This window comes from Brachycentrus maculatus, unplaced genomic scaffold (assembly GCF_059751285.1).
Source record: "Brachycentrus maculatus isolate JH-2025_06_01 unplaced genomic scaffold, ASM5975128v1 h1tg000121l, whole genome shotgun sequence".
In the NCBI taxonomy this organism is placed as follows: Eukaryota; Metazoa; Arthropoda; class Insecta; order Trichoptera; family Brachycentridae; genus Brachycentrus; species Brachycentrus maculatus.
Window position 1 is genome coordinate 376,555 of NW_028280874.1, and position 18,863 is coordinate 395,417.

At 30.0% G+C, this 18,863-nt stretch overlaps 1 non-coding gene across 1 annotated transcript; it reads right to left on the bottom strand.

Moving 5' to 3' along the window:
• Positions 1 to 587: 587 nt before the first annotated feature.
• Positions 588 to 659, bottom strand: TRNAE-UUC (transfer RNA glutamic acid (anticodon UUC)). The gene has a single exon. It is a non-coding gene; the product is annotated as a tRNA-Glu (tRNA).
• Positions 660 to 18,863: the final 18,204 nt, after the last annotated feature.

The following is an 18,863-nucleotide window of genomic DNA, read 5'->3' on the forward strand; positions in this document are numbered from 1 at the left end:
ACATTAAAAAAAATGAAATTACAATAATAACGAGAAATAAATATGGCTTAACCGGCATTGCACAATTGTATTCTGGTCCCAACCCTAATGCAAAGACTAAATTGTAGTTAAAATGCGATCTCTCAGACGAATTTGCGGTAAAACGATGTGTGACGTGTGTTCGAATGGTGATATAATGAATGAATACAATGCTGAGATAAGTATTATCAAGGAATGAATACAAGGCTGAGGTAAGGTTTGGACATGTGGAACGAATAGATGAGGAAAGAATGATAAACAGAGCAGTTAAAAACCGAGGTAAACTTAGCGTGATCAAGTTAGTCAAATACAGTGCGGAAGAGGAAAATAATATTTGCTAAAACAAAGTGGTGTTACGTTCTACTCTTCTCTGCCTATCCTAGGGGTTTTGCTTTTATACTGGTCGATTTAAGAAAAACGTCACTTAACGTATGACTGTTTTATTTTTCATAGAAATGCAAAGTAATGTCTTGCTTATAATTAAAATAAAAATAAAAAAACACATTTTTACCATATATTTACATACATATATACACATACACACATAAAATTGTAAAGCAAAAATGTATTTCCCATACCGGGAATCGAACCCGAGCCTCCTGGGTGAAAGCCAGGTATCCTAGCCACTAGACCATATGGGAGACGTTGGAGAGTTACAAAATTGACAACTGTATCCGTTCGTTCTCGGTAAAACTATTTTCGTACAAACAAAATATTTGTATGAATGTATTCAGAAAACCAACACAAGCTTTCCAAATATTTGAAGAATGTTTCAACATTGGCTTTGATTCAAAACACTGCAAGTAAATTTTTTGTAAAAATGTTATTTATTACAAAAATAACTTCATATTGTTTGTATGTTTGGTTGTATTTCAACTGAATTTTATGAACCAAAATAAATTACAAACACTTAATCAATGACCCAATTAGGGAAAAATGTACATTAATGTATATATATATATATATATATTTATATATATATATATATATATATATATATATATATATATATATATATATATATATATATATATATATATATATATATATATATATATATATATATATATATATATATATATATATATATATATATATATATATATATATATATATATATATATATATATATATATATATATATATATATATATATATATATATATATATATATATATATATATATATATATATATATATATATATATATATATATATATATATATATATATATATATATATATATATATATATATATAATGTTTTGTCCTGTCCACCTCCGTAGTGTAATGGTCAGCACGCTTGGCTACCGTTCTGGAGGTCCCAGGTTCGATTCCCAAGGGGGGTAAAATTAATATAAAATGATTTTTTCACTGTGATATTTATTCAATATTAACATGGACTGGTACCTGAAGCGGAGGGCTGATCACCTTTCCTTCATATGTAAATGATCAAGGAAACACTGCGTTTATATGACACAGTGCCCTATGCACCATTGGGGTGCGGATAAAGGTTTTATTATTATATATATATATATATATATATATATATATATATATATATATATATATATATATATATATATATATATATATATATATATATATGTACAATATTTTGACAGTCATAAAGAAGCACGCTGTCCGCCATGAGTAATATTTAGTTTTGCGTGTGAAGGTGTTACATTCAAAAGATGACACTGCTATCCCAGTTAAAAAAAATGCAAAAAAACTGCTGTCGTTTTACTTGTCACAGGTTAAAATAAGGAGTTTTATTAATATCTCAACATTAATGATAAAAATATGGACATAAAAATATATTTACAAGGCTTACGAACTATCATGGATTGGTTTAAGTGATCACTTTATACACATGTAACATTCACCATTCTACCGATGATTGACACCACACTCCTCAAATTTTGCAAGTTATATTTATGGTTCAATTAAAAACATATTTGCAAGCTATTTACTTTACATACTGCAGCAAAATCTATGGTTAAATTGAGTTTCTTTTTATATATTAAGAGTAACTTTCATGTTAGTATGTAAGTTTGCTTATTTTGATATTTCAATTTGAAATTTAGTGATAATTTTACACCAGAAAAATGTAACATAAATTATGGTAATTTTCAATTATCCTGGAAGATTAAGCAAATATTCCAACGTACGGGGAAGGGTATATAATAAGTTGTCTGTATGTTTAATACAAGCCATAAAGTTACATGATAATATTTTGTTTCATTTGTGAAAATGAATCCTCAAAGTAAGTCTGGAAGTTGGTATGTTTGGATTGCACCATCCCCTCATGGCATCGTCGATAAACTTTGACGGCGAACTTTGCGTTTGGTAATAATTTTAGTGGAAGCCGTCTCAAACCCTTGCTCTACCGGGTGATCCTGAACTTCTTAACACATATTGAGTTGTCCTCCCCATATGTCTCTGCTCAATTGTCCGATGGCGGATTTATAGACTTCCAGACGAATGCAGCCGATGAAATTACACCCATTAAGAAATATTTCAATTTCATTGATTTCATTCTAACCCTTATCCGCACCCAATGGTGCATAGGGCACTGCACACACGCCGTTTACCGTGCATTACCATCACGCCGTTTAAACGCAGGGGTAGGCAGAAAGGATGGAATGCCGCACTCTTCTGTCCTGACATACACTCCTCGCCTCCTTCACATCCATACATGTAGTCATACATGCCCTCCGATTACGCAGACTTTTGACACCACCAGATTTTAGGTTCTGATTGATCTGATCGTGCCATGTCTTTTTCGGTCGTTCTCGTTCTGGTTTCCCGCTCGCTGTTAAATTTGAACTTGAAATTGAAGTATTTTTTTAAATCATAAGAACACAAATATTTCTCTTTTTATCAGGAAAAAAATTGTGGCATGGTAATATAATACTATCCTCATCATTAATCGTTCACTTTGTGTGATACCGCTTTATGAAAAACACTACGTCTTGAGTACCGGTTTCGGAAAGAATATTCAATTATCCCTGAAGTAGGGTTCAGCCTTACATTCCTTATAAATATCTTCGTTTTTAATTTTGTCAAACAATGATTTTTCCACACATTCATCTGAGAGAGCGCATTACAATGGCTTTTTATTGTTAGATCAATGTTTTGCTTCCACACATCACTGTCGGTACCAGCAATCCGTTGTAATCCGGCGGTTTGACTTCCATGGACATATTTTTATTTGCAATCACTCTGTTTAAAGCACCATTTTTTTATTCCCTGCATTTACTCTTCTCTTAATATCTTTATCCACTTTTTCATCCCTTGAGAACATGTTTCCTAGATAAATGTATTTTTTTAAACATATTTTTTAATCACCGTATACAGTGTTAAATTTCATGATTCGTTGACTTTTCAATATCGGTTTTCGTCAGTCTTGTTATGTGGAAGATGGAAATATTATTTGATTTGTAAATATTTACAGACGTCTAAACTTTAGCCCTTGTACGAAATGCATTTCCCCAGTAATGACGGTGAATAAAAGATTTTCCATCAGAGTTCTTACGATATTTTTCCAGTTTAAGCTAGCATAAGGAAACTCGGAAAATATTCAAAACCTGACGAAAAATTTGAATAAACAGGATGGATAAGACCAACCGTCTTACCCTTGCTTAATATAAATGTGAAATGGCGGTAAGCTGAAGAAATATTAAAATATACATACTATAATTACTCCTTGCAAGAGAATATTAACGATGGAAGATTTCACATCAAAATTGTGTGTTTAAAAGGTTTTTAAATATAATTATAGTATATATAGTTCCTCATTTTTTTTAAAAATATTTATGGATTTGGCGTTCAATTTGTAGAACTCCTTTTTAATTTATACCTTTATTAAATGGTATAGTCAAACACTGATTTTTAGAGTATATTAAGTTGTATTTTATTGTTAAAAACACATAATAAGTAATAAAATTCGTGAAAATTGTTTGACCTTGTTATGGCATTTTCAAACTTATGACATTTATTTGAAAAAAAACGTGTATTTAACAATAAAATTCAAATAAGTTAACTTTAAAAATCGTGTTTATTTTTACATTTAACGCATATGTGTTTAAATATAAAAACGTCTTAAACACATAATTTTTATGTGAAAATTTCCATTTAAATGAAGATTTAAATTGAGATGGGAATGATGAAAATCTAGTGTTTGCTCGACTCAGAAATTTTCGTTCGCTAGATTAAGTATATTTTTTACAAAATGTAATATTGTTGATTGTAACAACGAGATGATCGATTGATTTTGTCTTTTCGATTGACCCTTTTATGGTTTGCCGGAGGAGGTCATTGATTTTGCCGATAATTAATCGGGTGAACGAATGATTTTATACTTGAATTTAAATTGTAATGAAGTAATTGTTAAATCACAGCATTACGAAACTTAATGCTGTGATTTAGTAAACGAAAATTTTATTTTGATTTTGTGTGGAATTAAAAGTAATATAAAGTTGTTAAAACGTTTTAAATAATAATATGAAAAAATAAAGTTCAAAAAAAAATTATTAATCGAAAAAAGTAAAATAGGAATATGTTTAGTGATTAATTGTTGGAAAAATAACATACAAAACATATTTAATTTCATAAAAAAGTTTTTTGTACAGTATATTATTTTCATAATATTGACTAACTTAAAAGGAAATCCTCCTCAAAAATCAAGCAAATATTCAGATTTCTATAACAGCTTAGAATAATATGCATTTAAAAAAACCTTGATATTCCAAAAAAAAATCAATGATTGTAGAATTATTAACATTTTTTTTTTATTTAAAATTTCAAAATTGCTTCAATCGATTTGTTTTCGAGTAAAAGCAGTTACTTTTTCAATGTTTGCAAAAATTCTCAAACGAAACTAAAATATTCACTAGTTCGACAATTTATATAGGTCACAGTTTAATGTGTCGAAAGAATGCAAAGAAGTGGTTCCAATACATCTTGTTCAAAGTGTTTTAAAAAAATTTAATTTAATTAAATCAAAATTATTTTCCACAATTATACAATTATACGTTAAAATTAATATTTCACAAAAAGAAAAATCAATTTTTCTTTAAGCATTTTAATTTTAAAAATTTTAATATATTTGCTTTAGATGTTACTGGTGAGAAATATTTCAATATTGTGATAACGACAATCAAGTTCGTTCACTATGCTTTAAAACATACATTTTAAACATAAATAATAAAAAAAACGCGTACATACATAGCTGATATTAGAATATTCACAAACAACTGTGCAAAGAAAATAAATTATGATCAAATTACATTCACGGTTACATTTACAGGTACCGTGGCGTATTTAGGTAGACGCTCGTTTGTGAAACTGACGTCACGGTTCGATTCCCGCCATGTGCAAAATAAATTCAATTTAAAGATTTGTTTTCAATTGGTCTGGGTGTTTGTGATGTATTTTTTTACATTTATCTTCTATAACCTTACTATCTTACCTGCAGACAAACCTCTAATAGAGGCTTTGCGGGTTATTTATTTTATTAAATAAAAAATAAAATAAAATAAAAATTGTTGTATCTTGGAAAAAATGACGAATGTTACAGAGAACTAAAATTATCACTTAAGCCATCTAATGACTGATTGTAATGCTTAGACTTCCGTAGTTTCTTTGTATAAAAAGATGCTCCTTTTATATAAATATACATATGTACATATATTAACGTAAATACATACGTCGACATACAATATTTGCAAACGTCATCGTGCAAATATATAAACATACTTGATACTTATTGAAAACGCTGTAACTTCGTTATATTTGCGAACCGTAGCTAAAAATCCTCGGTTCACCTCCGTAGTGTAATGGTCAGCATGCTCAATTGTCATGCTGGAAGTCCCGGGTTCAAGTCTCAGGGAGACGTGAATATAAATGAAAGTGATTTTACACTCTAACATTCATTTAATATTACCCTGTACTGGTATCTGAAGAGCAGGAGTGATCACCTTGCCTTCATCTAAGTAACGATCAAGATAACACTGCGTTGATGAGCTGCAGTGCCCTATGCACCATTGTATGCAGATAAGGATTTTTGTTAAAAATATGTATATAAAAAGGAAATATCCTAGATTCAATAAATTCTGAAATGTCCATTAGTAATATTTTATCAACAACCTATTGACTGTTCAAATAAAAATCAAATTATAAGCAAGGAAAATTCGTTCATTAAAAATAGGATACATTTGTCGCTTCACAGTAGATTTTTCTTAAAATCATTTAACGCAAATATCCTTTTTTAGTTTGAGAATCTCTCGTGCGGAGTGTGAAATATAGATAGTACCACCTGATTCGATTGCTCTAAAAGGAATCACGTGAGAAAGATAAACTTTCAGGTTCCGTTTCAGGAATGGATTTCAGTGCACTAACGCGATGCTCTCTTGCCGGAAGTACGCTGTAATACACTTGCAAACACCAACAGATACCTAATGCAGGTAGGAACACATTTACACGTGCTGAAAACTAATAGCCTTTTTCTTGTAAAACTCTAGAATACAATTTAGTGAAAAAAAAATGTGGAATTTTTTAAAATAATAAATAAGTTCCGCCTCCGTAGTGTAATGATCAGCACGCTAGGCTACCGTTCTAGTTCTGGAGGTCCCGGGTTTGATTCCCAAGGAGAGATCAAATAAATACAAGTGTTTTTTTTACTCTTATATTTATTCAATGATTACCTGAACTGGTACCTGAATCTTTCCTTAATATGTTAATGATCAAGATAATACTGCGTGTGAATGATGCAGTCCCCTATGCACCATTGGGGTACGGATAAGGGTTTGATTTTTTTGATGATGAATTAAGTTCTTTTATTGTCATTGGCTATGTGAAATAACATAATGAAACAAATATAAAAATTAATCACTAGAAAGCCATTACTTTTGAGATTATAAAACTAAAGATGTTCTCAGCAGCTTTTATTTTACCTTAATTTTTCAACATTTTTTTTCTCGAAACTTATCGTGTTTATATTAATAAATTCAAAAGTTGTTTCACATAACTGTGTAAATTTTTAGATGTAAATAATCATGTTTACCTAAATTGGCTTTATACAAATGTTTTATTTTTATATTTAAAAAATAATTTCATCAAAAAATATTATTTATAATACAAAAAAAATAAGTGCATCGTCGCTTTTTGACGGAACAGAGTTTTTTTTTAAATTTTACTTGGTATGTACCACTTTTTCTTAAAATATATAGCGACACGACGCATTCATTTTTTTTTCATTCATCACAATGTAAATTATTATGAGTGATAATGATTTTGAATTTTTAAAACACGTGTGAGAATACATTTAATTTAAAGTTTTATTTGGGGTTAAATTTAAGTTCTTATATTTTACCATCAAATGTCAAAATCAGTAATATGTTTTCTTGAGTACATTAAACAAAACAAAACAAAAGGATCGTAATAAATAAACTGGGTTTTTGAATAATTAAGCGTAAAATCCATTTTTGTGCTTTTGAATGCCTATAAGGGAAAGCATAAACATCCCTTATTTCATAATACGGCAGCGTTTATTTAGCCATTCAAAACTTTATTTCCTTCATTGTAGGGAAACCTCCTTGACTTCTCACCCTTGCGCTTTGGGGGATGGAATTTCTTAGAGCCTCCTTTCATTGCCTTTATGTTGTAATAAGTTGAACGTAACAAACTCAATTTGCTGTGAAATTAACACCAGTTGAGCGGAACACCATCAAAATGATACCGTAAAAATAAGTCTGCGCTGTGTACCAAACTAACGCCCAGAATACATCCTTACGTCGACAGTTCCGCATTATGCAAATGGGGTCTTTTCAGGTGGACATTTTCATTTTATTAAAATAGGAAAACATTAACTATCTTACTAACCTGCCATCTAGCCGCTTCCTCGCAGGGGTAGACAAAAAGAATAGAACACCACATTAATCTGTCTTTGCAAACAATCGTAAGGATGTATTCAAGGCGTTAGTTTGGTACACAAAATATGCAAAGTTATATATATATATATATATATATATATATATATATATATATATATATATATATATATATATATATATATATATATATATATATATATATATATATATATATATATATATATATATGTGTGTGTGTTTAATTAAAAAATTTAAAAAAAATTCATTGCTAAACATAGAATCATTGAATTGTTTAAAATCACGCCTTAAGTGAAATATCGATTGATGTTGCCTAAAATTTTCAATCACGAATTATATCAAATGAAAGTAAGTTTAAACATAAGCAGTATATTCACTCACAGGGAGATTAAAAAGCCCATGTAAAACGATATTGCATAAGCCGTAACTACATTTCAAAATTACTTGGTCTTTAGGTTATTTCAAAAATGTATTAAACAACAATTTAATATAATTTATAATTTTTTACCCTCTGAATCTAAATTTGACCTTTAGTATCAATGAATACATTTACAATGTCATTTAAAATTCATAATATCTAATTGTGGTATAAATTTAAGTAAAACACAATATATAAACGAATAAACATGGCGGAACCGAACAGCTGTCGTTAAATATTAATTTATAGTGATATGTTTCCTTATGATTCATGTTTCTGGCACCAGCGAGATAATTTATTATTCCTACACGGATGTTTTGGTTTAACCATACAAATGTTATCTGCTTTTAGCAAAGTTCAACTTACTCTATCAAGTTAATGTTTGTATTGCCGAAGGCATATTAGGTTTATAAAGCATCGCGCCATCCATGCCTCAGCGTCAAAATGTAGCTTGTAACCGAAAAGTTTAAAACCTAATTAATTCAAATAAATACTGTAAAATTGTGGTGTACTGACAACAGTAATTACAGTTCTCATGCATTGAAATAAACTTTTTTTCAATGAAAAAACTTATGAATGGTAAGTAAAACATATAAGTTTCATTAATTGATTCGGCAGTCATTTTATGGTAATGTCAATTAATTTTAAATTTAATTTCTACTTGGTAAATACTACTTACTGAATTAGTGGTATTTACCAAGTAAGACTTATTTTTTAAAAAATCATAAATTATCATCACTGTCATTTGTTTTTTTATACGTCTTCATATTATCCCTTTTATTAAACAACGCCTCTCAACCAATGGATTTCCAATTTTGCTTTTTTTAATTCTTTGTGTTACTACAATCATTATGTGGTATTGTTTAACCTGGCATTGTTTTGCGAATTCATTGTTGTTTTATAAATTAATAAAAGATTCAATTATTTTTTTTATTATGTACTGAGAGTGCATTGTATTTTAAATAATACGTATAGCAGATACAATCAAAACACTGTACATTGGTAATAGGATGGGTGATTATTCTGTAAGGGTAGTTTTTTATTACGAAATTTCGCTTCAAATTAAAAGTATGTTTCTCTCTTTAACATCATGATTATTCATCAATTATGATTATTATTATTTATTTTTTTAATGTTTTTCAAAAAGAAATATTTTGGTTTATTCTTTACGAAAAAAAAATAATTGTGATTTTCCATATTGTAATTAAATGTAACTTTGTTTTAAAATTACCATAAATATTTTTTGTGATTTTAAAGCAAAGTTAAATTTAATTATAATAAATATTGTTGTTTTCATTATTTACAAAAATACTTCAATTTCATACTATTTCTGTGAGCCTTAATGGCTCATTATTAGAAATAGGTATAAATTTGTGATAGAGTGGGTCCGAACCGAGAAACTCTGATTTAAGAGTCTGCGTCACTAACTAAGGGACCACAACCCAGCACTAACTTATCTTTTTTTAAATCTCTTACGACTATGAATGGTGAAAAATTAGTGTTAAAAATAAAAAAAATGGTTAATTTTCGAAGTACATTTTTGAATCATTTTATTAAAGAAATGTTTTTTTAAACTAAATTTACATTAATCTGGCTCCAAAGTGTGGTGGTTAGCGTATTTCACAGCGTATCGCCGTTCTGGAGCCCGAGGTTTGATTTCTAGGGGTCAAAATAAACATGGAATTTCTTACTCTAATATTTATAATATATCTCTGGACTGGTACTTAAAACGTAGACAGATCACGTAGCCCTTTTCTAATAAACGATTAAGACAACACTGCTATTTTTTTAACAGATGATGCTGCCATTGCATTTAGAAAACATAATTTCAAAAATAATAATAGTAATAAAACAGTTTTTACCTGTCGGGAGTAAATTTTCAAGAATTCAAATGCAATTATATTAAAATTTCCAATCAATCGGTTGATAACTTTAGGAGATATGAGTTTTAAAATTTTAAACAAAGGAGAATTTATATTTTCTTGAATATTTTTCGCAGGTACTTTGTGGCACATTTTATAAACTTTATAAAATGTGCCACAACAAACTTAGTTTTAACCACTTTTTATTGGTACACTTTTTCCAACCGGTTTCGATAAGAAATTTTGTATTTTTATCATTATACAAATTGATAGAAATTCTGCATTTGTTTTGAGAAATATAAAAGTATTACTTACTTTTTTTAAAATTTAATTATATTAGTATATAACCACTCACCGAATTTTTTTATGTCTACCGGTTTCGAGACGTACCCGTCTCTTCGTCAGGACAATTACTACCACAGCATGCAAATAATACTACCCTTCACTACCATTGCACTATTTACACACTTAAAACTACACAAGGTTACATACTAATATTATAAACATTTTTGTAAAAAAATAAATAAGTAAAAATGACTAACCACAAAGTAAATGGTTTAAATATTAAAAATGTTGAAAATATAAAAGTATTAGATTATTTTCACGTATTAAATGTGTCATGATCAATTGTGAATATTATTCAAAACGCGATATCAAAATGAATATTAAAAGACTCAATTTTAATTAATTCATTTGCAATGCAATAATGAATAATTAACCGAGGATTTATTCGATGACAATTCATTTCAAATATAATTAAAATGATTTGAGTGATAATATAAATGTATAACTGTTAATAACTGAAATTCATAACTGTGCGCTCTCGTTTTAAGTACCTACTTGTAATATATCGAATAATATTGTACCGTTTCGATTCCATTAAACAAATGTGAAATTTTACTGAATTACCAGGCAAATGGATGTGATCTAATGGAAAATACGGTAGGCTGGTTTTGCTGAGTTACCAAATAATATTCAAATACGAAATAAAATTGATAGAATTTTAATACAAGTATACATTTTATTATAAAGGTTTCAGCGCTCATATTGGGAGAGTGCATTGTTGTTTATTGAACAATTGATTTAAGGACGAAAAATATACCCAAACGAAATGTGGTATAAAACAATATAACGTTCGACTTCTTCAGACTTGATATCTTGACATCGATGAAAAAGAACTTCCACTTAAGAGTTTTTAGTATTGATTCTTGACATAGATCAAAAAGAATATGGAATCTAGGTATTTACAGGGCTTTATAAATGTTTCATCGCTTATATTGGTACAGTGCATTGTTGTTTATTTGACAATTGATTTAAGGACGAAATATATACCCATATGAAATGTGGCATTGAGGGAAATGAGTAATAAGCTGGTTTAAATCCGCCTCCGTAGTGTAATGGTCAGCACGCTCGGCTACCGTTCTGGAGGTCCCGGATTCGATTCCCAGGGGGGGGTCAAATAAATATAAGTGATTTTTTCACTCTAATATTAATTCAGTATTATCCTGGACTAGTACCTGAAGCGGAGGGCTGATCACCTTTCCTTTGTGTGAAAACGATCAAGATAACACTGTGTTTATATAACGCAGTGCCCTATGCACCATTGGGGTGCTGATAAGGGTTTTGAAATTAAGTAAACACTTTATTTATGTCTAACATTCACCATTTTATCCATGATTGACAACCACACTGCACAAATTTAAGAAGTTGTATTTATCCTGACAAGAGGTTCTGTATCAGGAGATGCATGAATGTAAAAGGGGCGATTGTTTGTAAAGATAGATTGTATTATTTTTTGACATCTCATCAAAGATGAAGAAGAATATGGAGGTCTGGGCATTTACGGGGCTGACGACCGTCATATGCTGGTTTAAGTGATCACTTTACACACGTGTAACATTCACCAATTCTACCTATTATTGACAACCACACTACTCAAATTCTTGGATGTTCTGTATATATGAACCAATTTAGAAACTTTGTTCTTGAATCACTAGAACTTCACTAGAGACATCTATTGGTGAGATGTAAATATAAATATAAATGTTGTAAAGATATATTCGTGCGACATTCTATTCGCTCTGCCTTTCCCTACGGGGATGCGGCGTGATAGTAAATAGCTATTAATATTAATTCTTCAATCTATGGTTGAGTTGAGCAAGTGTTTTTTTTCATTTAGGAAAGACCTTTATAAAATGTATCAAAAATTCTTCCCGAAATATTTTACATATTAATAGACGCATGGAAACATGATTATTTTTTTTTCATTTATCTTTTATTTTAAGCAGTCATGTTACTCATATTATTTTGTGGGTGCAAGTCTTCATTTACAAATCTGGGTATTATCCACTTTAGTGTTATTTATATTGATACCTCAACATATGTAGATAAAGAATATGGAGTTCTGGGTATTTAGAGGACTAACGACTTCTCATAGGCTGGTTTAAGTAATCATTTTGCAAAGCTGCAAATTTTACTTTTCTACTCATAATTGTAGGATCGTGTAAGGTGTTGAGGGGGAAGAAGTTGAGGAATCGAGGAATGATTCTATGGTGCTAGGAATTAAAATCATTTTATTTAAGTAATATCAATTTTATACTACTCAGAAAAAATACTTATACTACGGAGGTGGACCATTACACTAGGGAGGCGGAGAGAAATTATCCGCCTCCGTAGTGTAATGGTTAGCACCCTCGGCTACCGTATTGGAGGTCCCGGGTTCGATATCCAGGGGGGGTCAAATAAATATAAGTGATTTTTTCACTTTAATATTTATTCAATATTTCCCTGGACTGGTACCTGAAGCGGAGGGCTGATCACCTTGCCTTCATGTAGTTAACACTGCGTCGCTACGATGCAATGCCCTATGCACCATTGTAATAAGGGTTAAAAGAAAAAATAATAAAAATATCAACACTGAAAAGTACTTTCACATTCTGATAAAAAATATTATTATTATAGTTAACATGACGAAAAATATTTTTTTATTTACAAAACTTTCTTAAAATACAGAGATCTTAAGGGATCGCATTCAACATTCTTGAGAAGCAGATCCCAGGCTAGCAGCCTGAGCGAGGAGATAAGCGGGCAGTACCAGCAGTGTGAGAGAATGCATTATGGTTACCTCGCGCTGCATCCCAGTCTACACGTCTACGGCTTCCACTAAACTTGGCATAACTCCAGTGCCCCGCTGCTCTCCGGATTAAACTGCAGAAGATGCGACAGCCTCACCTGCTTTTAAAACATTTCTCTTTCTTTTTTTGTCGCTGATTTATATTCCCTGTAATACACAAGGTACCTTGCAAATATTTCAGATGTTATTTATTTCAGAATTTGACATATGAATACCGCGCCACCGCATACTCTACAAAAGTTTAAATGAAAAAAAAAACATTTTTGGCAGTGGTATAGGGAACGGAATTCTAAAGGTACGAAATTTTACAAAAGCGAAATACATGTGAGAGTTATTCAAGAATTTCCTTATAAAAGCTTGAATATAATGTATACCTAAATATTTGTGTATATGGATGAAAGATATATTTCTAAGCACACAAGTATACGTATGAAAATCATTTTTGTTGAGAATATAAAAAGGACGCCGTGGGATAGTGCTTAATATTTGCATAATAAAATGTAAATATTTTTAATCGTTTTTATTTTCATATATTTTTAGACAGTTGTGTTTAATCTTGTTTTGGGGATATACTCGTATTTGTTTTGCAGACACCTAACAAACCACCTGATGTGGCTTGTCGATGATTTTTTTTCGTATTATTTTAATTATATTACACTTATTTTCTACATTTTATTTATTCATCTGTTCATGTTACTCATACAAACAATTTTCAATTAACAATTATTTATTTTTACATTGTTTTTTTACTATGATATACATTCATTCAAACCCTTATCTGCACCCCAATGGTGCATAGGGCACTGCATCATATAAATGCAGTGTTATCTTGATCGTTAACACTTGAAGGAGATGTGATCAGCCCTCCGCTTCAGGTACCAGTCCAGGGTAAAATTAATTAAATATAAGAGTGGAAAATTCACTTTTATTTATTTGACCCCCCCTGGGAATCAAACTCGGGACCTCTAGTACGGTAGCCAAGCGTGCTGAGCATTACACTACGGAGGCGGACAACTATGATATAATTAGTAATAATTAATGTAATTTATATTGCTTAAAAATTAATTTAAAATAAATGTAATATTTGCTTTTAAGGCAATATGTAATATTTTGTGTAGTTTTGAGTGTGTAAATGGTGCTATGGTGGTGAAGGGTAGTATTGTTTGCATGCTGTGTTAGTGATTGTCCTGACGAAGAGACGGGTACGTCTCGAAACCGGTAGACGTAAAAATCTCGGTGAGTGATTATATACTAATTTTATTAACATTTTTGTAAAAAAATAAATAAGTAATATTTGCATTTAGCTTATGTTTAAATTTATATTTACAAACTTACTGCAGCTTTAATATTTTAAGTACAATTAGTTATTCAATTACAATTATCTTTTTAAATGAAAAAAACACATAGCCATTACCTTTTGGCGGGTAAAATCAAATACACAATATGCTGTGCACTCAAAAGCATCTATGTTTGAATGAAAAATAAGGTAAACAATAATGTAATTACAATAAATAAAAGTATTTATTTATTGTTATTTCATATATGAACCATTGTTTAAGCACCTCACATTCACACTGCTAAAACATCTATCGGCTTTTCGAACATAAACAACTTTATTACCTCATTCATAACATTTTCACTTAAATTTTTGACTTGTTTATGCATACACTGTTTTATTTTGTTTATATAACTAAGTACTCGACATTTATGGCACTAAATAATGAAAATATTCAAAACTCTTTCACGGTGTGAATTGCATTATTAATATTTAAAGCACCCACACTTATATTCTCAATTTTGTATCTAAAAAAAATTATAATACTTTCCTATAAAAATATTTTCCTCATTGTACATATCGCTCACTCCTTTCAAGAACGTCATAAATCAAAAAACTTGATTTTTCAGGAGAACGTTTTTAAAGTTTAAAAATATAATACAATGTAATAAAAATAAATATCAAGCCTTTTATTGAACTTTTTACTGTGCAACAGATCTTTTAGGTAAAACCTGAGGGTTTTTTCTTCATTTGAAAAATATTTTGTATATTTAAAAAAAAAATTAAACAATACCTTTTCTTCAAAATGCAAAAACAACACTTTCTGTTCTGTAGCGGGTAAATATTAAGTTAAAAATATGCCTCTTTTGTTGGGATATAGTACATTTTCTGGGCATTCGGAAAACATGGACAACTGAAAATTTACGATTTTTTATTTATAACGTTCTTGAAAGGAGTAGGCGATATGTCTCATTGTGAATAATTTTTAGAAGTTATACATGCATTAGTATGTATGAATACATGCATGAATATGGAAGAGGCAAGGATTGTTTACAAAGACAGGTTGGTGTGGCGTTCTATTCTCTCTGCCTAGCCCTGCGGAGAAGGGGCGTGATAGTAAGTAAGTTGGTTAGTTTGCATGGAATGCAAAGGATGAGGAATGTCAAATATTTTTGTTTATTAAACTTTTTTTAAACTATCTATAGATGGCTCTAGTGAACTACGTAAAGAGTCATGAGATATACGATATACTCGTTCCACAAATTTGAAAAGTGCGGTTGTCAATCATGGGTAGAATAGTGAATGTTGCACGTGTGTAAAGCGATCACTTTACCAGCCTATGACCGTTCGTAAGAACTGTCAACACCCTGATTGTTGTATTTTTCTTCATCTTTGTTAAAATGTCAAAATATAAGAAAAACTCGTAACTGAAGAAACCCAGATTTGTGAACAAGTATTTGAACACACTCAAAATGTTGCCAATATTTTTTTAAAAACTAAAATGCATTCTGTCAAATAATAAATAACTATTTTAAATGTTCAAGATAATTTCGATAAAATTTCTAGATATTTATTTTTTGATTTATAAGTATCCTTGAGATCTTTTGAACCGAAAAAGGGTTTGAAAACAGTTGAAAGCCCTAAAAAATCCTCCACAATAATTTAAGTTTATTGAAGTAATTCTTCAGTAGAGGGAAACCTCTACTGCTGAAAAGCACTCCCCTGTGTAACCCTTTTAAATCAATAAAACATAAAAACCGTTTCATGTAAATGAATCATTTTTATAACCTGCGTCTAATACTATAAAACCTTCGTATCATAAAGGGGCCTTCCAGGATCCGACCGCCCCAGATAAGACTGTCCTGTGACCTCCGTCAACCTCTGGAGTCCTGAAAAAAATATAAAATTGTATTGACTACATTCGATCTATCGCTTCCTTCAAAACTTGATCTTGATGATTCGATAAGATGTTAATTTAAGAATTTCAGTAAGTATTAATTATAAAATAAATTAATTTCAACAGTGAAATCATATTGACAAAGCTGTACATAGTATATAAAATCGTATTCTATGTTTTTTTGCATAATAAATAAGAAAAAATATTATAACATTTTAAAATCTAATATTATGTTGCATTGTTACGGACGCGTTACTAAATTAATGATATTAAAAATATAAATAAACGTTACTTTTGGACTGCACTATTGTACATGCGCCCTCTTTCAAACAGCTGTAAAAGGTTTAGATTTTGAACAGTATTTTTTGTCTGTTTATAAATTGGTTGAAATAAATATAAATTATAAGTTTGCCATAGTACATTTACATATATAAAAGAAGTGCCATCTGTGGTTTGTTTGGAAAAACTTGAATTTAGCAGAGAAAATTTTATTAAGACGTTTGCAAGATCGTAACCGGAGTATTTTACACGCTGGGAGACGCCTAATAACATGATTTCAAATTTTTGTGCAGCTTATAATTTGCCTGCTTTTTTATTCATAACATTTTTGGATATGTCGTTGTTGACAAAACCGATCTTTACATTTTCACTTCATCTTTGTTTAGATATCAAAATATAAAAAGAAATATTAATGATATCAAAAAATGTATCAATTGATTTTTTTATATATTTACACATGTTTGTATATGTATACGAGATACTGGCTCGTATAAAAATTAATAATAATCAAAAAAATACTGACATGACTTAACGTTGTATGCAATACTTATTTTGTTACATATTTTGTGTACAACCACTCAAGAGATGATATGAGAAGATCAACTGTACTCTACAAGTAGTTTTATGATGAGATAGGAGCTCTTCATCAGTCTCTCCCGGAAACCTGCCACTCTTTTTCTTATTACCACACTCCTTTTGCTTTTACTAATTATAGACAGATTTCATATTTATGGCGAACGTTTTCCAATTTTAATGCATCTCTAAAACTTTTAACATAGACTTGTTCGATAATAACCACAGTAATAATGGTTAATTGTGCATATGTATGTGTGTGTGTGGATTCATGTGTGTATATGTAGGTAGTGTGTCCACGTGACCGTATGTGTGTGTGTGAGTGTGTTTGCTTGCGAATTAATGTTTTTTTATATATCATGTATCTATTTGTGAAGACCTGTAATTGACTTTGTGTTAATTGTTTTGTTTACTGTTTTGTATTTGTAGCTGTTGGTTTTCCTAAAAAACAGCCCATCCCAGCGTGGTTTATGTAGTGAAGCAAACAAACCACTCCTAAATGCAAAATATTTTGTAAGACAGTTCCACATTTGAAATATAAATATATTTTCAAATATTTTACACCGGGGTGAGAGGCGTTAAGGCAGTATGTAGACTATCCTTACGAATTGCCCGGATCAAAATTTTACGAAGATTAGACAATCCATGAATTCTTCACCGTCATAATTCGCCGGCCCATGTAGGAATTTAATATCATGAAAATTTAAACCTGAAAACTGAAACACAGTCCTGAAAAATCTTGGGGGAAATACATGCAACTTTGAAAGTGTCAGAATGAAATTAAATGGGAATTTTTCATATTTTTAAGCGTAAGTACTAAAATATGAAGAAATATTTATTTTCATAACATCAGTTAAGATATAATTTCGTTTGTTGTTTTAAAGTAATACATTTTTTTGAGTGTGTCCAAATCGATATTCATGAATCTCGATATTTTGCACATGGAAGTTATATTTTATAATTTATACAACTTACTTACTAAATAACCATCACGCCGCTTTCTCGTAGGTTTAAGCAGAGGGAAAAGAACGCCATACTACTGGGCCTTTGCAAACGTTCCTAGCCTTTTCTACATTCATGCGTCTCCTCATACATACATACCCGCCGATTATTTCGTCTCCTGACCCAGTCGCTTTCAAGTATTTGATATACCTGATCATACCAAGATTTCCTTGGTCTTCCTCTGCTTCTATTTTAAATACATTCCCCAATAATTTTTACTTTTATTTATACTCCTTCGGTCACATACCCACACCATCCCAACACATCATCTCAATTTTATCGATAATGCTTATCTTACCCTTGCATTATTTTCTTATATTATATTACCTTTCTAACATCTTTAATACATCGTTCTGCGCACATTTGTCTAAGATAACGCACTTTGAATATATCCAATCTAATCCCATCCTTCTTTTTAAATAAATAAAAATTAGAGTAAAACAAAACGAAAAAAATATATAAAAACTGAACACATAAATATGATTTTTTCTAG